We start from the raw sequence: 25193 nt of genomic DNA, 5'->3' as shown, positions 1-25193 counted from the left end.
GCTATAAGACATGTAAATGAGAAGAGTAATGCCTAACAGTTATTGAGCTCTATGTGCCAGACATTATCCTAAGGTTTCACAAGTATAAATTCATTTCTTCCTTGCAACAACCCCTAACTCCTGACCTCACGTCTCTCTCCTAATTATTGGGTGAGTTCCCTCTGGACAACACTCAGAAAGTAACAAAAAAATGCAATGGGCCAGAAGGGATGACTTGAAACTAAGGAAGTAAACCATAGCCCTTAACATTTCTAAAGAAAAATGTTATCTCTGTCAAACACAGCTGCCATATCTCCATGAAGCCATGTTGAGGAAATATTTATGTTGACACATTGAAGGTCAAATATTCAAGGGTAATTAGATCTCTCCAAGGTGAATTATGGAGATGGCCTAGTTAGAAATAAATATAGACTTTTTGCTGTCCAGCCATAAATCGGTAGTAGCCCGCCAAATGCACTTAAGCACGTTTATAAGTATTTTTGCTCATAGTTTAATTATTTTATATATTTCCTATTACTAGTCTTTTACAAAAATGATTAGCTGACAAAAAATTTTACTAGTTTGACCATAGTCATCTCAGTGTCATTTCAAAGAGCTTTTTATTATCCTACTTTCCCATCTCCATAAACCTAAGAAAGAACTCTTAACTAACATTCTTGAAGTCAACCTCTACCTGCTGCTAATCATGTTCATCTTCTGAAAGCTGAAGACCTTCATTTCCCCAGTTAGCTTCATCAGTTCACCCAGCATACATTTATTAAATGCCTATTGAAATGCAGGCATAGTTCTAACAACAAAGAAACATAACCCGCAGTCTCTCAATCAGAGAACTTAGTGTCTAATAGTAAAGGGGAAACCAATACAGTGAAAAAAGTTTCATATACAAACCTGAATGTCCATAAAAAGGGGACTAGATAAATAAGATATTTATGTTCATGAAATGGAATACTACACAGCACTTAAAATGAATTTAAATGAATAAATTAGATTTAAATGTATCGATATTACTCTTTTATAAAAATTGAGTAAAAAACAAGTTTTCAAAATGCAAATGCAGTATTTACACTGTTTTCTTACAAAATGTCATTTTGTATCACAAATATGAGAATATATAACAAAAAATGAAAAACATAGACTTGAAGGTTAGGCACCAAATTCAAATTAGTTGTTGCCGCAGGGGAGGCAGGAGGCAAGTGGAATTGGAAAGTGTATAAAGTAGACTTCAATTTGATCAGTAGGGAACTAATTATTTATATAAGAAAAATACTTAGAGCCAATTTTTTTAAATGGTAAATTGCGTCATTTGGGGGTAGTAGTTTACATAGTACTTTCCTATAATTTAACTTTTTTTCCAAATGTCTTACAAATGTATAAATGAGAGAGAGAGAGAGAGGTCACACTCAAAATACTACTCACAATAGAAGGAAGTCCCAAAGGCTACAGGGATTAGGCCAGTTAGGTCGGCAGGTGCCACATAAGCAGCGCAGTAAGAAGGGTGAGAAGTTACACTGGGGAGAGACTAGAAGCTGGGAGCGCTCCTGGAAGCCTCCCTAAGAATGCTAGACTTGAGACAAGCATGAAGGATGACTAAAAGCTGCACAGACTGAGATGAGCAAAGAAGGTATTCCAAGAAGGAGAAACAGCCAATACGGAAAAGAATATGGAGCATTTTGCAGACACAGTCGAGAGTCTGCATTTTAATTTTGCTATTTACTAGCTTGGTGAATGCGGGAGGGTCACCTGATCTCTCTGAAATTGTTTCTCCAACTTGAACGTGGGGTAATACTATATTCTTGGCTGCATTATTGCACAGGCTAGAGAAAATGTAAACAAAGATACCTAACAAAGAGTAACATAGTAATTGCTCAGAAATTAAGATAATGATTAAGGATTATTAGCTGGGACTAAGACTCAGGTCTCCTGATTTCCTGAGTTAATGATCTTTTCATAACAGCACACTGCTGATTTTGTAATTAGCATTATTCTAATTTCATGTGGCCAAAATTTCACAATAATACACAAAGGGATCTCAGTGGAGTACTGGGCAATTCACTGGATCTGATATGAAAAATACCTCTCTTTTCTCACCCGCTCAACAGCTCCAGACTCTGTCTTTTACTCAAGACTGTTAGTTGTTCTCTGAGGCCTAGCATATCTGATTATTTCATATGTCCTATCAATGACCTTGAAACAATCAAAGCTGAAACTTTTGGTAAATTGGCTTTCCAATTATTGAGCCAACTGCTGGCTGAAATTTGGAATAACAAATTTGTCTCACCCAGGAAGTTAAAATAGGAGTGTTACATGTTGAATTAACTGGCTTTCATTTGCTTACAGAAAACATAAGTATGCACAACTTTAGTCACATTGTGTTATTGATCAAGTATTCACAGAGTTCCTCAATAGACTCTAACATACTTTTAATGTTATTAAATTTGTTAAGAAAATAAGTTTAAATAGCTTTAAAACAAAAAGGGGGAAAAAAACTTCTGAGACTTAAAATGCCATGTTGTGTGAATAGTACATACTACTCTGAAAGTCCTTACGACTCTTTGGTGAGATCCAATTATCAGTAAAGGAAGGCTGCATCCACATGATTGTCAAACATGACACTTCCTCCAAAGCAGACTGATGGTCCCTTGCCACTCTACTGAGCCAGCTGCAGCATGTTCTAAGCCCAAATTTGGGCAATTAAGTTATTTTTCTCAATGAGGTTTTAGCAACCATTATCACTATCCCAGAAAGTGGTCCTTTCTTAGAGATAAATTGCAATGGAAAACTACGCTTCTCTCTTAGCACGTATTTCCAAATTTCATTGCTCTGCATGAAGGAAAAGAAGCATATGTTGCTTCTCAACATCGCTCACTTTAAATAACTGAGAAAGATGGGGTTGTTTCAGCCACAGGAGCAATTGACATGCACCATCCAGAAATCTTTTGTCTGACAGCCTCAGCTAAATACGCCACAAATTTGCATTGATAGCACTTTGTTTTTGTGCTCCATACCTCTGCCACTACTACCATTCCCACCGCCACCAACCCTTTCAGATGATTTCAGGGCTCTTCCATCTTCCATCCCTCTTCCATAACTTTTCCTTCTCCCAAAGAACAAAGAAACAACTCAATGATTTTTATCAAGGTTAATTAATAATATTTACTAAAAGTACAAATTTCAGCACATTGTTTTTGGTTTGCAGTAGGGTTGTCAAAAAAGGAATTTGAAATGAACTAAGACAACATCTCAGCCCTTCAGGAAAAACATGCACAAAACTACAGCCAGGGTTGGTTCTAGTAGTTGGCATTTGGATCTACAGTCTAGTCAAGGCATCCAGATAGAAGATAGGCCAGGAATCAGCAATTCTCTTAACACAATGTTAAATGTCCAAAGCACACTAGAGGACAAAGAGGGGTGGTAAATTGCCTTCCTCTAACTGCTCTAAAGAGAAATATAACCCATCCCTGAGATTACTGGTGTAGTGTCTCCTATGGTTATACAACCTCCCAACAATTACAGGTAAGAAATAAATGAAGATAGGAAAAGCCTCAATTTTCTTTTCATTTTCTACTTTTGAAAAATTCTAAAATTAAAGGAATCTTTTTCTTTAAGAGAAGTAGAGACCAATAGGCCCAGTACATCTACTGATGCTTTGAAGGTAACATTTTGGTGTTCATCCCCAAAGACAGGCTGGTGTAGAAATCTATTGGACTTCGATTAGCCATCACAGTTTTTCATTTTATTTTTTGATTAACTTTTTCATGCATAGCTGAAAAACACTAAACAGAATGAAAGGCAAGTGACTGTAATTAGACTAGATTGCCCAAGGCCAGAGAAAAAGAGAGGCAAATCCTGTAATTCAGCTCCTAAGTAACATCCTCCACATGATAGAGTTGCATCATACATTTTTAAATCAGGCTTTTAAAGTTTTGCATGCATACATTGAAATGAAAAAGTGTTTCTGTTGGGAAAATATAATTTGCATCAAGGTTTTCATTGCCTCTTAAATACACCTTTCCTCCAAATTTTAAAACATACAGTACCTAGAGATATGTTGAGGCAGGAAGGGAAGGAAAAATATGAAAAGATGAAAAAGGATAATAAAAGTTACATCTGTGAATATAGTTTTTCAAAAACACTATTCATTAGTACACAGATTAAAATATAAAATGGACTAAGTCATATTCTCTGGGTTGGCAAATAAAAAACTAAATGTTATATGTTTATTATGTGGAAGACTAAGTGTTATATGTATATTTTGTGGGTTACATACCCATATTTTAAAAAGCCTGATTTAAACAAAATATGCTTTAATTTTGCAAAGGTTTTCATGTTATCTTTATGGTCAAGATGTAAAAATGTAGACTAAATGGTAGAATAACTGAACGAATGTACCCAAGGCAGATCAGTGTCATCCTGGAGTAAGGTTTTTCATGGGTGACACAGCTCTCCACCTTTGTACCATCTGCATATGTAAAATAATAAGCTTAGCTAATTAGTAACAAGTGCACAAAGGGAGAGGAATATCTAAGATGGCAAAATGACTGTATTAAGATTGCTGAAGGACACAAGAGGCTAGAAGTATAGGACCAAACTTACAAAATATAATTTAGTGAGGATAAAAGTATAGGTCTACATTGGGATCAAACGCGCAGGCACAAAATTAGAAAAATGATAGATAACCAGAGCTAGGGTCCTTATGAAAAAAAGGCCCAAATTAGAGAAAACCTATGCTTTGAATCAGCTTAACTCCCTTGTCTCCCTCTGTTTTCTCATCTGAAAACTGGCCATAACAGTATCTGCCTCTCAAGATTGCCAGGCAGTTTAAATGAAATAACCTATGAAACAGTCTTACAGCAGTCCATGTGCACAGAGGTATTCTGAGCCCACACACTGTGTCACATCCAGTCAAGCATTATGATGCCTCCACTGTGCTCAGTGCTGATCAAGTCAATGGAATAAAACTAAAATCAGACCTAGGGGCCTCATTTTTAGAATAACGGAGAAAAGTCAGAAAACATTTATTGAGCATCCACTTACTTGTCTAACGTCAGGCTCTGGGGATACTCAGGTGAAGCTATGGTCTCTGCTCTCAAAGAGCTCTTAATCCAGAATCAAATGATGGGATACTTCATCTAGAAAAAGGTGGCCGTGTGTTGATGGCTCAGTAAGCAAAGTCCATGAGAAATAGTTGTCTGAATCATCCTTACATCATCCACTGCATCTAACCTAATATTTGCTCTTTGAAGCTACTCAGTAAACACTTTTTGAATGAATGAGTGATTTCAGTTTCACCTGGAAATGAGAAAAGTTAGGAAAAAAATGAGAAATTTTTCTTTAATATTTTGAAATTCTAACTTAAGAGAGAATATATGTATATTTGCAGCTCCAGAAAGCAGAACCGAGGCAAAGGGTTCAGAGGACAGGGAAGAAAATGGATCCTGCTCTTTTATGTTTGTTACTATGTTAAGGACACTGGTTATATTACAAAACTAATCTTTATTTTTGGTTCTTAATGGCCATATCATTGTTGCTTTGCCTCCGGGCCTATTGACTAGAATCAAGGTAAAAAGAACAATCCTGAGTTTTCTATCCACAGTTGCATGTAGAAGCAAAACCAAAGACTTAACACAAAAGGGAAGTAAAACTGTGAAAAGTCCATTTCCAAAATTAACAAACAGAGAAAGCCTGAAAACCATATACCCCAGGGCTCCATTACATCTTCAAGTAAAACCAGGATCTAACTTTTGGCTCAGAAGTTTCCATCCCAGGCCACTTCAGCCGCACAACATTTCAATTCTATTATTTAAGGAATGGTTTGAAATATCCCCCAATTCAGCTTAACACCTCCCATAGCACATTTCTGCAGAAAATAAGTGCACTGCCAAATGGCCAGCCCTGCCGCAAACACAGGTAGAGTAGCTGGGCCAACAGGAGAGGTTACATTTGTTTGGCAACTTCCCCTAGGCTATTAGAGCTGAGACCGCAAGAAGCTAAAATGAGAAGTGTCTCGCCACTTTTACAGTGAACTAAACAGAATAATACCAAAGAGCGTGGCTCAGGTTCCAGTACCAAAAGCAAAGCAGGAGCAGTGATGTGCCCACCCCCTGGATGTTCCAGCCCCTCAGCAGTCACACGCTGAAATGCTTTCTGAGGTCCATGGCTACAACTTGAACCCGTGACCCTCTGAATGAATGCCAGAACCCAGACCAGCATGTCACAAACAGCTACTTCAATCCACCTCCCCAGCTTACGTTTAATTAAGTGAACATGATGAAAAATAAATGAGGTTGTACTTAAGCCTTCAAAGGCCTCCTAACCTTACCTTTCCAGGGGATTTTTGGCTAGTTGGCTCTACTCTCCTGCTACCTCCATTTGCCACAAGCTGTTATATTACATTTAGGCTCAAATCTGCTCAGGCTATAATCCACAATCCATTTTTCATTTAACTTCTAAACGTTAAGAGAAATGGAAACCTCATCAGTAAACATTGTGACAGTTATCTTTTTAACTGTCATTTATATAAACTTAGGCACATCCCATTCTAAATCATGCTCAGATGAATCAGTTGTTCAAATATAAACATATTTAGCAGAATTCTGTCATTTCCTCATATGTATATTCATTTGCGAATGACTCACTTCATACATCTTCATAAACCTGAGAAACTATCTTTTGAGTTATTCACAGATTCAGGTGATGATGCCTGCAGAGTCAAAAGCTGACTATGTATGCAGGGCCAGCACTGGGAAAAAAGTAGCCAAAAGTCATAGCTCTGGGATCATTTTAATCTATCTTTGGGTACAAGAAATGTCACAGAGGTTCACCTGAAATCAAATTATCCCTTTCTCTTAGCTTGTTTTGTACCACCTAATCCTCTAACTCTTTATTAAACATTATCTTTCCCATCTGCTCTAGTGAATGTTCAACACCTTGTGGACCAACTCTGGGCTGATTGGTTTTTATGGGCAGCATGAGCTCAGTTTTATGCACATACTTAGGATTATTTCAAGGACAAAGAGGATGAACAATCCATTAACTGTAATAAGCAACTGCACATCTCAAGGTAGCTACAGCATATATTTGATTTCAAAAGAAGAGACTGAATTAAAATATGTCTGTCCAGAAACGTCTAACCTCCAACACACAGAAACAGCATTTTCTGTTCTCCATGCTCTGGTAAGCGGTACTACTAGAAATCACATCTCAGTCCCCCTCAATCAGACTTTCCAGCCCTTAAATCTTATTTTAAGATCTGACACTAGAGCAAGAAAAAGATCCTTTTGAAACTACTCTTCCTGATTATCTCTGGGCAAAGCTTGTAGAGCATGTGTGGACAGACACACTTTTTTTTTTTTTTAAGGAAAATGCATTGTTATTGCTTTGTGTAGAAAACTTAAATTCTTCACTTTAGAATTACATGTGTTCCATTGCTTAAATTTGTAAAATATAAATCATGGAAATTTAGCCAAATACACAGTGTTATCTGAGAAAGCCAATCTATATTGCTAGCATGTGTTAATTACAGATATTAGAACCACATTACTATTATTTATTTCAATATTTAATTCAATCTAAAGTAATCCACTAAGACCTCATTTCCCTACTTCCTAATTTAAATGTGAACATTATTGAAAAAGTCTTTGTTTATTTATTTTCATAAGAATTCCTTATAAATGCTTATCTTCTTGCATCTGTTTTATTGATGAGCTCAGTTCATTTTTTTGGCTAACCCTTCAAACAAAGGTACCTTGCTTTTGCTGTTACTATAAAGTTTTATGATCCTGTAATAATAACAATTATGAGGACATCTGATCATACTGTATACATTAATGACCAGACATATCTGGCCACGTGTCTTCACAGCTTACTGATCTCATTGATGAGCAATGTCAGGCTTCCTCCTTGCAACTTGTATCTCAAGATGATTAAAAGCTAGCTTTTTTTTTTAGCAGTTTGAAGTTTGTTTTTCTGTGAATTGGTAATATCACATACTGCACAAAGAGAGAATGTACCAGTCACCTGCTCAGCTTTATGGCACAGAAAGTGTGAAAAACAGGTACAGGAGTTAACGTACTCAGAGTGACAGCTTTCGAGCTCTTGCATATGCTTCTTTATTCATTACTTTTTCTAAGGAAAGAATGCTAAAATGCAGAGCTAAGTGTCATCTTCTAATTTCAGTTCAGGCCCTTACTTAATAGGTCACAGCCAAAGTAAAACCAAAGTGAAGAACTACACAGGGCATTGAACTGGGCACAAGCTATCTTGAAGAATGCACAAGCCACGGGTGGTGCCCTCTGGGGACAGAAGAGGAGGAGTAGAAGTGAGAAGGAGAACTACTTTCACTGGATTCTCTTTTGTTCCAGCTGAACATTTTACTTGATGCCCACATTACTTTAATAACAAGAACAACAATAACAACTTAGAGATAACTGAATCATGTTTGCCCCCTCCCAGTGCTGTAACAACCCACATCCATCCCAAAGGTCTGCCCTAGTGAAATGGTGCAGTGGCAAAGGTTGTGTTCCAGAGTCCCAGACCCTCACTCTTTGCTCCTAGTGCCTCATGGGGATCCCTCTTCACCCCTGTCCTCTCAACTTCAGCCAGTGTCCTCAGGTTTCACCCTGTCTGAGCGAGTTTCCAAGAAACCATCTGATCTAGTGAATATAAATAAATAACGACAGTTTTGCTTCTATACATACACATCAAAAAAAAGTGTCAGATTGAAACAGTCCATTCAAAACCTCATTGTGAGAACACTGAGAACAAATTGGCCTGTATTAAACAATCAGTTGGAGAAGATGGCTATGCATGTTTTCTGTTCAGGGGAAGAGGAGTATCTAGGCAAGGAAGTGAAGGACAGCTGAGATCATGGACACAAGGGTTAGCAAGTTTATGGGATCCTGTGCTAGAGACCAGCCCACTGGGTACCAGGTTGAGAGTGACCCAACACATCTCTGGGTGGAGGGCTGACAGAACAATATCCTGGCCCCCAGCTCCTCCTGACATCGCTGGTGTCTGCTCGAACCCTAAGTACAATGACACACATAAAACACTGACACTAGATATCTTCAAGGAAATGGTACAGCCATTTCATCAAGCAGGACCCTGGACTAGTGCAAATGTGCTCTGCAAGGTTCTTTGAATGCTTTCCGTTGAGGTTGCTCTAACCGTAGACTGATTTTACTACTTTTCTGTGTTCTCAATGCCCTATTTTTGATACTGCTGTGAACCCAAATTTTCTTCTTCTATTCACATATACATGCATTAGAACACAGTAAGACGAAAGATTGCCTACTTTGAGAATTAAATTTTTCACCTTTAGGTGGTTAGTAAGGCCAAACTCATTAATCTTCTATTTGCTGTATTCTGCAGTATAATTACATGGCACCAACCAGTGAAATTGCTGGTGAAAGGCCTGTATTATGACTCCAGGGCTATTCTGCATGCCCATGTCATTCTGTAAAAAAGGTGGCATCAGAATACTGGCTCCCATTACTAAACAATTCTAGTAAGCATCTACTTTAAGACATCTGCTTTTGTGTCCATCTGGGAAATTATTACATTAAGATTAGGTGTCATGCTGTTTTGCAAAATGTGAACTTTCTTAATACCACTGAACTATATACTTAAAAATAGTTAAGATCATAAATTTCATATTATGTATTTTTACCACAATAAAATTTTTTTAAAGATTAAGCATCACTGATTTTCCCCCAAGTTAGAAACATGTTTATTGCTTTTGCTGGATTTAGAGTAATACATATCTGCTTTATGAAATCTAACACCAGAAAACAATACAAAGCAATAAATGAAAGTCCTTTTCATGATCTTCCCTGACCAGGATATTCACTCTTAGCCATTTTGCATGTACTTTTGGAGATATCTGTTCTACACAAACCTTAATGAGAGCATATAGCATGCTGCATCGGACTTATTTTGTTTCAAGTGACAAAATCTAACTCAAACTAGCTTGAACATAAAAGATCTCACATAACTAACTCCAGGTGTACATCTAGCTAACTTCAGGCATAGGTTGATCCAGACTCAAATGGTATCACCAGGACTTGGTTTCTATCCATCTCTCACCTGGGCCATTCTCAGACTCCACATGGTAACCTCCAGCAGCTCCAGGCTCACAGCCCTTTGAATTACATTCCAGCAACAAAAGGCAGAGAATCCCTTCCTGCTAATTCTTATACAAGTCTTATGATTTGTATAGACCAAACACGGTTCTAACCAATCAATATGACCAGGAAAATGAAATATTCTGATTGGCCAGGTTTGAGTCTCACGGCACCCGTAGAGCCAGCTGTCAAGTCAACTCCTTTCTAAAAAAGTGACTCATAGGGGAAGCCTGCAGAAAATCAGGGACTATTAAAGGAAGGGTGAATGAATGCTGATAAGCAAAAACATCAAATGTCCCCAATACATTTTCTTCTTTCATCTTTGGCATCAGGGCCAGCTACATAATCTGTGGGGCCCAGTGCAAAAGGAAAATATGGGGCTTCTTGTTCAAAAGGCAGTAAAAAAAAAAAAAGATGCTAAGTCTACTACAATATAAAGCTCTTTCCATCTTTCTGCAGCCTCTTCTTCAACTTACCATGGTAATTTTTTGTTATGTAATGTAAAGAAAAAATCTAAATTTGACTTATTAGCATGAACTTTACCATTCATCATTATGTTGTTTTTAAATCCAAATATGAACCTTTTAATTCATATGTGGAATCACTACAATTACAATTGATATTTTGTAGTTCATGCATGCACATGTATTTCATTCGTAGCAGAACTCGACTGTTTTCATTTCACTTTCTGGTATGTGCATCTTCTACAACGCTTCCTACCTTCAGCTTACTTATGAGTAAAGTAAGCTTTAAAGAAAAAGTAATTATATGTTGCCTTTCTTACCCTTTACTTCTTTGTCATCGTTTTCAGCATAAGTGCTTGCCAAATACACAGAAGTACAACAAGTATGAAAGAATATGATAGGGTTTCTTGAACATTCTTGTCTCGTAGAATGTCGTTGTCTTCTTTCTTATTCAAAGCAAGTTCTGGTTTGAGTGAACAGAGTGGCCTCTTGGGGCTGTCAGGGACCCCATTTGCTGAATAATAGATGGAACTCCCTTACCTTTTATTCACTTTGGCCTCCCACGCATCGTGGGTCCATGGGAATTCTGTGCCCACGGACATCGAAAATGCTATGTGCAAATGGGGTGGCAAAGAATGGCAGACATGCATATTGCATGTATCTTCTCGGCTCATGCACATGCGCCATTGTCCCATCAGACTACACTTACAAAACATGACTTTAAAGATAAAATTCTTAAGAATTTCAAGATAGTGACAATCAATCATTAAACCAAGCATGGGGCCCTTCTGAGCACATGGCTCTTTGCAACTCTGCACAGATCACACACCCATGAAGCTGGTCCTGGGTCTCAATAAACTAAATCAAACTATTTAAATAACCAAAAGTGACTCTAAAGTTCTGCAAAAAGACTGAGATATGGTTAAGGAAACCCACTTCTCAGAAAGAAAGGGCATTCTACATAGAGCAGTGGCAACAGTTATTAAGGTAAAAACAAAAACAAAAACAAAAAACAAAAAAAAAACCAGGAACCATTTCAAGTGTCTGCCCTACAATTTATGACTACTCAATTCAATCTATCACACATGTAAAAATCATTCATTTTTAATGGTTTTATAGTATTCCATTGTCTGATTGCACTACAGTTTATTTTAACAGTCCCATATTAACATTTAAGCTCTTTCCAACTTTCTGTAGGACTTTCATGACTATTCTTGAACATTTACTTGATTATTTTCTTAAGATAAATTTCTAAGAGTAGAATTGCTGAGTCAAGATGCATGTTTTAAATTTTTATACTCATTGCCAGACTGCCTTTTAAAATGGCACACTAGTTCACTAGTACTATAACAGTGTATGAGAAAGCCTATTTTTTCATACTCAGCACTGGATATTACCATTCTTTTTCATCTTTGCCAATCTGAAAGATGAAAAATGATATTTCTGCACATTTCTTGAACTATGGATGAGGATGAGCATTCTTTTTATGGTTACTGTTCAACTTCATTTTTAACATTTCTGAACATTCAAATTCTACTGAAGGCCCCTGTCCCATTCTCTATGACAGATGAAAGAAAAAAAATGAATTGAAGCAATATGTTATTATTTCCTACCAAAATGAGTGCTAATAATAACAGCAAACATTTATTACGTGCTTACTATATACCAAGCACTTTATACACATTTCTCTTTAAAGTCTCACACTCTCATTGAATCAAAAAAAATCTTGAGGACGATTATTATCCCCATCTTACAGAGGAAAAAAACAGCGATTTGGAAAGCTTAACTAACGTATGTGGCAGAGTAAGGACCCAGTGGGAACACAGATCTACCTGAAGCCAAAGTCTGCTATACGACTATGTTTCTAAATTCAATCTGATGTTTTTAATTTTCATATTAAGATGGCAAGCAGTCCTGAATCTGGTTGAATTAGAGCATAAAATAATCCTTAGCCACAGAATGACATTGTCTAATACCTAGCAAACCCTGAGGATATTAACCAAAAGGAAGAATGTTACCCAAACTCTATCTGCCTGGCCAGGAGCTGAAAGCAACTAGGAAAGCTGAGTGTGCATCACTCATCTTGAAGCCTCATAAAAGAAAGGAAATTGTATTTGCAAGTCCAATTTCTGAATGTTTGAGGAAGCCTCGCAGGAACACTGCAGTGAGGAGTTAAAATGAGGGCCCTGAGAGGGGATGTGGATAATATAGTGTGTGGGGCTCTCTACTGCAGGGTATGTAAATACTTTATACACTAATTCAATTACATTTTCAGATTATGCAGGAAGACTGATTTAAGCAACAGTTCAAACCGCTGCCCCATCACCCATGCATGCATGCAGGAGAACAGAGTTAAGAGACCTGGGTCGACCTTAACTCTGTATTTCTTGACTTTTATGGGCATAAGTTGGAACTTTAATGTTTTATTAATGTCGAGTTTTTGGAGTTGGTATTCAAAATGTTTCAAGCAAAGATATGACAGATCTCAAATACCTGGAACCTGTTCACATTGGCAGGTAGTAAAAAAAAGTCCACTATCTTAGACAAATTATTGACCAAAGAACTCTGTGGGATTATTTTGCTTAAATTATTATATAAAGGATTATGACGCCACAAAAAGTGAAAATATTTAACTTGCAATTATTTATATATTGGCATGGATAATGTACATACTTATGAACTTTTGAAAGTCCCTGTTCCAATGTATAATTAAATACATTCTTAAATTGATCATCTTCAGCGAATGGGCAATAAGGAGCTATGAATAAGATTTGCTCAAAGCACAAAGGAAATGAGCTAATTCTTGCATGTGCCTCAAAAAGTCAAGAAATTATAGTGTCTTCCTTTTTATTTGAATCATGTATTGATTTATGCAAGAAGTCCCTTCCAAAACCTTAAGGCACTGATTGTATTTATTGTTTTCTAGGAGAAAATTCAAAGATAAGCCAAGGTTGCAATTTTCAGTAATAAAAACTTTTCTGTCAGACTGGTTCTCTTCTATTTCAAAAGGTTTATCCTCTGGAAAATAGTGAGATTTATGTAATAATTTTCTGAGGGAAGGGGGTGGAGTTATATTGAGAGTTTATTTCAGCTTTTTTGCATCTGAATAAATAAATGTATTTGGTGACATGTATTTTCCTTGAAAATATTATTTAATGACAGATTCCCTTTTGAAAGGCCAAGGATCAATGTGCTGTAAAAATTTTAATCAGATTGTTAACCATTAATGAGTGTTAACACATTTTCTCAGTGTTACTTGTGTTTTTGCCAACGTTTATATGACTTGCTTTACCTCTTTCCCAGTTCATTTGCAATTTTCACAGGTTTTATTAGGGAGATTTTTATTTTTCCAGAAACCGAAGATTTTAGGTTACACGTTTCCATATTCATAAATGTCTTGACTATGAAGAATAAAGTGAAAAAAGATTTAAACTGGGCAAAAATACTGCTTATAAAACAGTCATTCAGGAATAATCATATCAACTAAAGCAACTGCTTGTGCAAAGACAAAGGGGGCCAAATCCTGTCCTTGGATGTGCACACACAGCTCCTATTAGCCGTTGAAAACAGCTACGTGAGTGTAGCCAAGGACGGTGTTTAGCCCAATTTGGTCTAATTTATCCAGACCACTGCAGCCATGAAAGATAAAGACAGATTATAAGACATTTTGCATGTCAGTACAGTAGTATGCTTTGTGTTTTTCCAATCCCCAGGGTTTCCTAGATCAGGCCAAATGTCAGTGACTGCATCTGAGAAGTTTGAAAAGTATATAGAGCAAATTTATATACTTTGCAATGCTACTTTCATAGTTGGCAGCCCTATCTCAGAGGATGCATTCTTTCAGTGTTGGGGTCCAGACTTTAGCAAATTAAATTTACCAAAAAGAAACAGCCTTAGTCATGTGCAAACAAAAATAAATGCTAAAACAGAAATAGAAGAACATTTGTTTTAAACAATTTTTTAAGATACCAATCAAGAGATATTGAACTATGTGTTTTACTCAGAATGGGGCCGTAAGTCATAGGACTGGCTTTGTAAAAGCCAGTGCTTAGAAGATTGGTGAAAGAGTCATCAATTCCCCACCAAATTGGTGCCTCTGTGCACTATACATATCTTGAATATCAAATAACTTATCTTTCTTATACAATATTATAGAAATTATCCAGTAATGGGACCACCATCCCCCTATTTTTTCTTTCACTGACATTTCACAGAGAGAAAGAAAAAAATGATTTGGCAAACTCCTTTGTAAATCCATGTCAAACAGCACACTGCCAAATATGTTCTGTTTATTGAAGTTAATGGATACCCAGGGATATTTGCTCTTGTGGTGGACACTTATTTGACACTTCTTATTCACTGGCAACTTTTGAATGCTTCTTGTCTGCTTCATGTGTCTGGTAACCCAATGCAGGGCTTTTTACATGAGTAAAACTCCTATTGATGTCAACAAAATACTTGACATGAGTATAAGATGTATCACTAAGGCCATCTCAAAACTTTTGGGGACATGTCAAGAACAGATTAAGGGAGAAAGAGAGATTTATGAGTAATTTGTCAAATTTCACAAAATGTAAGCTGATATTTTATGTAAATGTTATACCATTCTCTAGAGAAAGAAACATTTCAAATTCCATAAATCTGACATGCTGATGGAATGTGTGTGTGTGTGTGTAGGGAAGGGAATACACACATGTGTGCATCACACAGTTATACTATGTGCTTAGATCTGTCAGGTTTAATCTATAACAGTAGTTCTGTAAACGGCTTAACAAGCTAAAAAAAAATAAAGAACAAAAATGTTTAAACTTTTGGCTAAAATAAAGCAACTGAATGTGGTTTTAAATTGTCCACACCATGCTTTGCTCTTTTCTGGAGATGACAATGAATTCAACATGCCCATAAAATTCCAGAGAAGGTACAGATTAATAATGATGTTGGCAGCATGATGAGTGGAAGGTTTGGGGAGACTGCAGTAAAAATATCAAGCTATATCCTTCCTTTTTCCCTAAGAGAAGTAACATCCAAGAGCCTACATGGTTCTTTTCTTTCTTTCCCCTTGAATTTGCAAAAGTTGATTGGAAAAGTCTGCTCCTGGTTTTAAGGCTGAAGTTGGTCATCCGGACCATGGATAATTGCAAGATAAAGGTCTGTGATGCACAGCTTGTGAAACAGGAACCAAAATCAATGCAGATGATATACTGGGAACTTCATACTCCAAAGGCACAGGGAGTTAGACAAAGTTTCAGGCAGTAAAGGGTTAACAATCCAAAGTTAAACCAAAGAAGGCTGAGAGTCAAGAAACTGGGTTGTCTGAGAAAGGGTGCTTGCCTCCTCTGAGACATCAGCCACTAGCATCATCCGAAATAATTGTTCATTCACTGCTTCTGCTTTTTGCTGGGCTTGTGTAGCCCTGGAACTACAAGAAGAAAAGGAATGAAAGGACTCTTCTGCTTGGTACAAGGACAATTGTGCTAACATTATCAGGTCATTTTGATGGTGCCACTCTAATGAATTGAACAATTCAGCACTCTGAGGCAGTCCCCTAAAGGTCATCATCACGTAGATCTAATTACAGTAGCAAATTACATGACAAGGAATATGGACACCTGGAATTTTCTTTCTCCACTCTGTGGCTTGCATATTTTTTCCCAGTTTCTCAATCTGTGCATTGAAGTTAATAATAATTAATGTACTAAAGTATCTTGAGCTTCAGGGGGAAAGTTTGAGAATTATGTAGATAGAAGTGCTATTGTTTATAACAACAACAATAATAGCAATACTAGCTTCCACATATTAAACACAAACCATGTGCTCCATAACATACTAGGTAGTTCACACAATATTTCATATTCATAAAAATTCTAGGAAGTGGGTTTATTATCCAAGTCATACAGGTTTTTTTTAATTATGGGTTCAGAGAGAGTAAAAAATTTTCCCCGCTTCATACAAGTAATTCAAGGTATAAGCAGAGTTGTTATATTTGCATAAAAACTGGACTCCAGGTTTGTGCTTATCAGCTCTTGGGTTAATATGGAACCAGGGTCAAATCCTCACCAAGAAGAAGGTTGATTTTTATTTGTATGTCCACCCTTTCTGAAAGTCATCAGAAAGATTCCTGGTTCCACAAATATAAATCTGTCTGTTACCTTTTCTCAGTACCCTTGTGATTACAAGTGCTTTCTTCTCCTTGTAACATTAGGTATCGTGGATATCTTCGTTTCTGTTTTTGTTTCTCTAAAAAATAAGAAGAAATGGATAAATACTCACAATATGTTTGTATCCACAAATGAAGCTGAATTGAAATTGGTAATAAATGGTCTCTCAAATATTGTTTTCATTTGCTAGTGCTATACCTAATGACTGACAATTTCCTCATCTTTATTCTCAAACAAGCTCAATGGCATTGGTGTTCTGAGCATTGTACGAAAGAAAGACAAGTCCGGATTTTTTTTTCTGTTTGACTGGTAAACTGATTTTACAAGATTGGCAATTTGTATTCACATCCTGATATTCTTTGGGAACTCATCAGGGCCTCAGTACACCAAACAAGGTGATAATACAAAAGCAAAGAACCGTTAACTATTTCTTGTATCACCAAATGTTCCCAATATTCTACACAACAAACTGGTACTTTGTGAGTTGAATTTTTAAAGTCAACCTTGAAACTTTTTCTTTAGGCATTTTTTTTCCTTATGCTAAACTTTTTGAAAAAAGAAAACTCACTAATGTTTAGAGTATTTTTCCAACTCTATCTGTCTCTATGACCTACACCCCTGCTGAGTCATATTGGTCAAGGCCATCTCTCCTGTGGAGTATCTCCTTCAGCCCTCCAAGGCTGCTGTGTTAGGCTGTTCTTGCATTGCTATAAAGAAATACCTGAGGCTGAGCAATTTATAAAGACCTTTAATTGGCTCATGGTTCTATAGGGTGTACAGGTGTGGCATGAGCATCTGCTCAGCTTCTGGCCTCAGGAAGCTTACAGTCATGGCAGAAGGTGAAAGGGGAGCAGACACATCGCATGGCAAGAGAAGGAGCAAGAGAGAGAGAGAGGAGGGGGCCAGGCTCTTTTAAACAAATGGCTTTTGCATGAACTCGCTCATTACCAAAGGGATGGCCTTGAGCCATTTATTAGGGATCTGCCCCGTGATCCAAACCTCTGCCCCATGATCTGCTCCACCTCCAACCTTAGGGATTACATTTCAACAGGAGATATGGAGGGGCAAACATCCAAACTATATCAGCTGCCTTTCAGGAAAAGAGAAAAATTGGTATCTGAAGCTCTCTGAGCATATGAGAAGAGCATTTGGTTCATACGAGAAGAGATCACCACCCCCATCTCTCCTCTTTTTGCCATTTTACTCCTTTGTCTGCCAAAGTACACAGCAACAAGAAGTTCCAAGAAGACAGGAACCTGGCATGCCTTATCCAACATCCTATTCCTAGTGCACAGAATAGTATCTGAGAACCTGACAGATGCTCATTAAATATGTATTAAATAAATAAAAAGTCATATCTGAATATGGGGGCTATCAAGGAATTTTGATTATCCAAAATGAAAAGTTTTGATTCTCCATTCCTCGGGATCAGAAATCATAAGTGCTTGGTATGATTACAACAGGTTCACACTGCCTCCTCTCTCCTTCCTCAGAGCTAAAAATCTGTCTCTATAATTGTTTCTGGTCACAAAATTATATACGCATATTTTGCACCATTGGGACATTATTATCTGGGCATCTTGGCTACTGAAGACTGATCCTTTCCCCATTCAACATAGTAGGTTTGGGTAGAAGGGTGGAAAGGTTAAAAAACAAATCTAAAACTTCAGTATGTAACAAATGAAAGATATAAGATAAAATTATAGGACACTTTCTGGAAAAAGTTATGCCCAACACTGCTGATTAATTTACAATATGACATTATAGTGGTGTCTAATTTGTATATAACTTTTCCCAATTTAAAATAGAAATGTATTTAATAGAATTTCTAAAATGTCCCATTCTAATCTCCAGACTGTGAATATGACAAAATATCATGCCCATAAATATATTACATCACATGGCAAAAGGAGCTTTGTAGATGTAATTTAGGTTGCTAATCAGTTGGCCCTAAAATTAGGAGATCACCCTGGATTATGCCAGTGGTCCCAATGTAATCATACGAGTCCTAAAAATCTGAGAGCATAGTCAAAGGGTGAAATCTAAGAGAATCAAAACCAGACTTGCCATGGCTGGTTTGAAGAGGGAGGAGGCCAGGTGAAGAGAAATTTGAGTGGTCTTTAGCAGCTAACAGCAGCCCCCAGTTGACAGCCAGCAAGGACAGAGGGACTTCCATCCTACAACTGCAAGGAACTAAATTTTGCCAACAACCAAATAACCTTAGAATGGAATCTTCCCAGAGCTTCCATATAAGAGCCTAGCTCAGCCAATACCTTGATTTCAGCTTTGTGATACACTGAACATAGAACCCAGTCAAGCCATCCTGGACTTTTGATCTGTAGAAACTGTGAAATAATAAATTTGTGTTGCTTTAAGCCTCTAAGTTTGTGGTAATTTTTACAGCAGCAATAGAAAGCTAATAAAGGGAATGATAGAGTATCTGGCTTCACATCATTAAAAATAAATATTTATAAAGAGTTTAAACATAAGAATAAATTTTTACTTGCAGGGTATTTTTTTAATGTTCAAACTTGGAAGCATTCTTTATGGTTCTATAATGAATGGAAGGGTGAGAGGGGTGGGGAAGATAATCCAACAGAGGTATATGCTAAAAAATAATATCAAACATTACCCAGGGAAGTTGAGTCACTCAGTCAACCAGCCTTGATTGTTTATCTGTTATCCAGAAAACATCAAGCTGAGCAATGGAGATAGAGATTAATCAAATAGAGTCCTAGTTATAGACCCTATACTATAACAGAAAAATAACATGAAATGTGAGAAACGCTATCATTTTTATGAGTAAGTGTGCCACGATGGGACAGAAAGGAACTGAAGATAATTGAAAGGGATAGCTCAATCCATTACCAAGTCTTTTCCATTATTGTTCTTTCATGTCACTAAAACCCACCACTTATTTTTACCTCTATATATCCATATTACCACTCTATGGGATCAGACCAAGGCCATCTTGCCTAGATTTCTGCCACAGCCTTTTAACCCAACTTCCTGCCACCACTCTTACCATCACCAAATTCATTATCGCAGCAACCAGAGTGATATTTCCAGAATATGACTGTGATGATATTACTCCTCTGTATAATATTAACATTTTTCAGTAGTTTCTCATTGCCTTTATACAATTTCCAAACTCTTTAAAAATGGCTCATGTGGCCTTCCATGACCTGGTCCCTGCCTCCTGTCCAGCCCACTTCTTACAATACACACCCTAACCCCTGTGCTCCAATCACACTGAACTCCTTGAAGTTATCTGAACATTCCTGTCCTCTCTCCTTTGAATTTTGGTAGAATTGCTCCTTCTTCCTGGCCTCACATGACCTAGACTGTTCCTAATCATCCCTCAAGCTTCTGTCTAGAAGTAAGTCCTCTTTGACCCCCACAAGCATAGGAGTGAGTATTTTCCATGTGTAGACTTTACATCATGAATTGTATTTGCCTATTTACTTGTCTTTCTTCTACCCTACATTGTAATATCTGTGCGGGCAGAGACCGTGTTCCACTCCCCTTTGTATCTCAAGAATCGGAGTAGTAGATAATCAATAAAAATATGCATACTGATAAGTGTGCTGGAAGCCAACAGTTGGAAAATATCAAAAAGTCAGAAGAAGTTGATAGTGTTAAAAGATGAGACAATATTGAAAATTGGAAATGGGCCACTTGGCCTAGTGTTGGCCAATGGGCTATTGGATCTAGCATTAGGAAGTCATCTTGCTTGTAGGGGTCAAAGAGGACTTATTAGTCATCTTAGCAAGACAGCTTCAATTGGATAAGAAGTGAGTGGGAGCTGAGGAAACAGAGACAGTGCTTTCGTAGAGAACAGAAAGCATACTCAAAGCACAACTTTAAAAGGCTTCATAGTTCAGAAAAATGTCTAACACTCCATCTCCTGGCAGAAAGGGCCAAACTTTGGCCCAAAAACTAAGGTTGAGACACAGTTTAAGTGAGGAGTATGTGAAAGCTACAATCAAGGAAACCATAAAACCAAAAATTGAGTATCCAGAAACAGCTCTCTGAAGGCAGGGTGAAAAACCAAGCAATAGAGAACAAAGAATATGAGCTAGAAAAGAAAAGAAAAAGACAGGACATGAGCTCCTAGGTGATTACCTGGAATAGGTGTGGCCTTCTTTTACTAACTCCCAGTGCATGGTGAGCGGGGAGAAAGATGGTAAGTAAAAGAGGGCTGGCTGCACACAAACGGCCAAGGTAGATAAGATGAGAGTTGGGAGGAGGTTAAAGCAATAGGAGATGGGGAAGATTAGATTTGATCATGTCTGTAGGCTGAAGAGAGGGAATCAGAGACAAGAGAAAGAAAAAAAATTTACATCTAGGGAGGAGGTCAGAGGAGATAGAATCCAATGAACCCAAAAAGTTAATACTGGGATGAAAGAAAAACCCTCTTACTTTAAGACTGAAGAAGAAATATTAAAAGATGTGTGCTTCTTGGCCAGGCACAGTGGCTCACACCTGTAATCCCAACACTTTGGGAGGCTGAGGCTGGCAGATCACTTGAGGTCAGGAGTTCAAGACCAGCCTGGCCAACATGGTGAAACCCCGTCTCTACTAAAAATACAAAAATTAACCGGGCGTGTTGGCACATGCCTATAATCCCAGCTATTCGGGAGGCTCAGGCAGGAGATTCACTTGAACCAGGGAGGTGGAGCCGAGATCGCGCCATTGCACTCCAGCCTGGGCAACAAGAGCAAAACTCCATCTCAAAGAAAAAAAAAAAAAAAACAGGTGTGCTTCTGTAGGCGAGTCTGTAGGTGGAAGCGAAGAAAGTCCAAGGAGATAGCTTGGAGCTGCTATAGTCTCTGTAAATTATGAAGTAAGGGTAAAGGCTGAGAGTGAGGGGCATGAGTAGAATGGCATGAGTTTAAAGGTTTCAAACAGCTGCCTCAAGAGGAATTCTAGAGGAAGTCCTTCAGGGACAAGTGAGAGGATTGCCAAGCTGCATTGAGAGCCCAGCCAAAGTTACATAATTAAAGAATAACGATTATTTTTCCTGAATCTTAATTTCCATACACATCCAGAAAATGCTGCCCTGCTTGCATATGTTGCTGCTTCCACAAAAGAAGCTAACTTTGAGAGAAAGAAAATCCAATTGAATTTTTAAAATAATTTCTTTTGTAAAATGGTTTTGCAAGTGTCTGTGGTTAATTTCCAAATAATGGAAAGTCAACAATTTTTGTAAATCACAACCACGTGTGTTTTATGCTTATATGTGTTTCTACCTTTTCACATTTGGTTTAAAAAAAAAAAAATTACAGGTGGGGGTAAAAACGTCAGCCAACAGGGTTTTGTGGATCACACAGCCCCATGCAATTAAGGCGCCATTGTTAATTTTCAAATTGTCATAATCCATTTGAGAATTTGAGACAATTCAAAAAACAATTATGAGTGAATGAAAAGTGAATTGGGCAATCAACTGAGATGAAATTCAGCCCAGAGAAACAAAACGTCGAGGAAAAAAATCCTAGATTATGGGAAGAATGAAAGGCACATGGAAGGGACTGATTGTGTGGGGATGGTCTTTAAAGGCCAAGGTTACTTGACAAGAAGGGTAGGGGTTTGTTTTACACTGAATGGGATTTAGCTGTTTCGTTAAGTGCAGCAGATTTGGCTTTTTCATTTTTAAGTTGCATAATAAAAATGTTTAAGCCTACCCAGATGCACATAGATATTGCTGTATGTTGTTTACCTAAGACTATCATATAGCAGCAAATAAACAAAACTAGTCCCCACAGACATTATGGAGCAGCTTGCTGCAAAACAGAATTTCAATTGCTTATTCTGATTCTATGAGGGAAGATTAATTTGTGATGCATCTAAATGAATTACTTCACCCTAAATCTAAAAGTTGAAATTATCATGCCCTATAATTTTTAATTTTTGAACTTGAAATAATGTAGGTAAGAGGATCATCTTCATCTTCAAACAACCTAAAAACACTCTGGCATACTCTGTGGAAGGCCACACTAATGTGTTCCAAATTAATGTTTAAAAATTTCTGTTCCCTGAAATTTTACATTCCACACAAGCAAATAGGCCCATGGAGAGGAGTCAAATATTATTACATGATGGCTTCTGTCCTTTTAAATTCTTCTTGCTAAACCTCTATTCTCCTCTAAGCCATTTCCTCCTCTTCCAATCATCATTCTATGCCTTTTTTAAGGCATCAGCCTTAGAAGATTCATCAGATGCTTTCCTTGATAAGTCACAAACCATCATGATTTTTCTCATGATTTAAATTCCCTCTGAACTCATTCATTCATTCACTTACTCATTCATGCATCGTTGTGCACCTACCATATGGGACCTCCATAGCATCAAGTTCAGTGTTCTCCATGCAAAGTGCATTTATTCTACGCCTCCTTAGGGTCCCGGACCTATGCTAAGCACGATAAAACTTACAGGAAGAAGTAAGTATATGCAATGATTTGTTTCTTTCAAAAAGACTTAAAGCAACCAGCTGTCAAAAACAAACTATAGTACAGTAACATGACATACAAAATAAAAGAAAAAAAGTCAAGCAGTAAAAGAGAAGAAGAAATTTATATCAAAACTCTCTGAATTTCTAGCAGTTACAATGGAGAAATTAAATGGATCATGAAGCCCTCATTCTCTAGTAAAAGAAATGCTGTTTCTTTTAAAAAGATTGTAAGTTGAGCAGGAATAACAAAAACATGGCAATGCTGGTACTGCTAATGCCACAGCCTCAGAATCATTCTTTAAAGAGCATACCAGTAAGCAACTACTAATTCATCAGAGATGCCACTCAAAAAACAAATTCTTCTCATTATCCCTTGTATAAATGAAGTTTTTCCCTCAAGAATTTTGTCATTTGAAAATGATAATAAAGCATGCATACCTGTAAAAATTGGAGAACATTTTACAGCTAAACTGTGTGATGCTAGTTAATTATTTCTGATACTTCTTTGTACCCCTGCTAGCAATGAATGTATTCCTTGCCCATGGTGGGCACATAAAAATCATTGCCTAGTTAACTTACAATGCAACATGATTTCAGAGACAGAGGACTCTGCTAGTGAGAAATCTTCCTTGCAGAGGAAGAACGGAAACCGAGCCTAAAAAGATGAGTTTTTGTTGAATGAGTGAACTAAGATCTTGAATCAGTTAACTTTTTAGAAGAGATTGTTTTTAAAATCCTAATAACTAAACTTTGAATCTGTACTCTTGCATAGCGACTTCTCCATCTAAGGTGCATTTTCCCAATAATTATTTGTTCATTTTATACTGAACCCTGCTTTCTTCTGCTTTCAGACTTTAATATGTTAAAAATCCACAGCTACCAACTCAGTGTGTTGGCCTTTATAGCCACACAAGAAAGTAGGGGGCAGTTTGTTGATGCCCTCCACTTTGTCTTCTTGAGATCCGCAAGAGTTTTGTGTCATCTAAGGAAGCAGAAGTTCCTTATAAGGTTAACAGTTCAAGGAGCAAAAGACCATTTTAATTGCATCAATAATCCACTCAACAGCACCTACTGGATTTGTCTACTAAATTAGCCTTTGATTTTCATCTCCAAAAAAGAAAAAAAAATTTCATTTTCATTTCCTTCCTGTTGCTGGTAGTTAGAGGTTACAATACGAAAAAGCATATACGCTGTAGACCCCCCAAATCAGTAAGTACTCAAAATTGTGTGCAAAATATGAATAAAATATTGATTTCATTAAAAATGTTAAGGACTACTTAATTCAAAAACATTTTATATGTTTGCATATTTATTTCTAAATTTGCATATTTGTTTGCATATAACTTGTAAAGATGAATGTTAATTATACTTTAAAATCATTTATAAATTGTAACTAAGAATGTTGTATGAATTTTTAAAACTGCCAAATTCTCAAGTACCACTAATTATAAAGTGTCATGTAAAGTACACTGGAGCAGACTTCATATTGAAAAAATATTGAGAGCTTGACAAATAGAAAAGCAAAATTATTAACTGCGCTTGCTGATTAAATGATACCTCAGGCAAGTGAAACTTAAGTGACACTTCGTGCTTTTCCAAAGCATCCATTTACCGCCACTGAATTATGACAAGAAACTCATGCTCCTAACCAGACAAATACTTTACCTGATGCCTCCACATTATCCCATGTTTGAATGTGAGTTTCTGAGAATTATTCCATATTTTTGTTGTACATATTCTGAAAATGACAAAGAATAAGTAAATAGGAATCATAATAAGCAGTAAAGCTACTTCAGCAGCACCCTGTGTCAAATGAGGTGAGCTGAGGCGATTTGACTGTGCACTAATTGGATTTGTAAAATGATTCAGAGTAATTTAAAAAGCATTTACACAAGGTCAGATCTGAACTGGTTTCTAAAAAGAACCACAGAGAAGAATGAAATGTCCAAGTAATTACTCTGGACTTGTAGATCTAACACTGTATCTATCAAATTGGGCA

The 25193-nt window shown here is 37.1% G+C and overlaps 1 long non-coding RNA gene across 2 annotated transcripts in view; it reads right to left on the bottom strand.

Moving 5' to 3' along the window:
* LOC109026692 (uncharacterized) overlaps window positions 1-25193 on the bottom strand; it is a 98990-nt gene that overhangs the window by 51722 nt on the left and 22075 nt on the right. For both annotated transcript variants that reach the window (XR_010130519.1, XR_002005768.3), the window contains exons 4-6: window positions 16735-16822; window positions 6320-6446; window positions 5035-5289 (exon numbers count right to left, since the gene is read on the bottom strand). This is a non-coding gene — a long non-coding RNA (uncharacterized lncRNA). The remainder of the gene's footprint in view (window positions 1-5034; window positions 5290-6319; window positions 6447-16734; window positions 16823-25193) is intronic.

This window comes from Gorilla gorilla, chromosome 1, assembly GCF_029281585.2.
Source record: "Gorilla gorilla gorilla isolate KB3781 chromosome 1, NHGRI_mGorGor1-v2.1_pri, whole genome shotgun sequence".
In the NCBI taxonomy this organism is placed as follows: Eukaryota; Metazoa; Chordata; class Mammalia; order Primates; family Hominidae; genus Gorilla; species Gorilla gorilla.
This window is presented reverse-complemented; position numbering and strand designations above follow the sequence as displayed.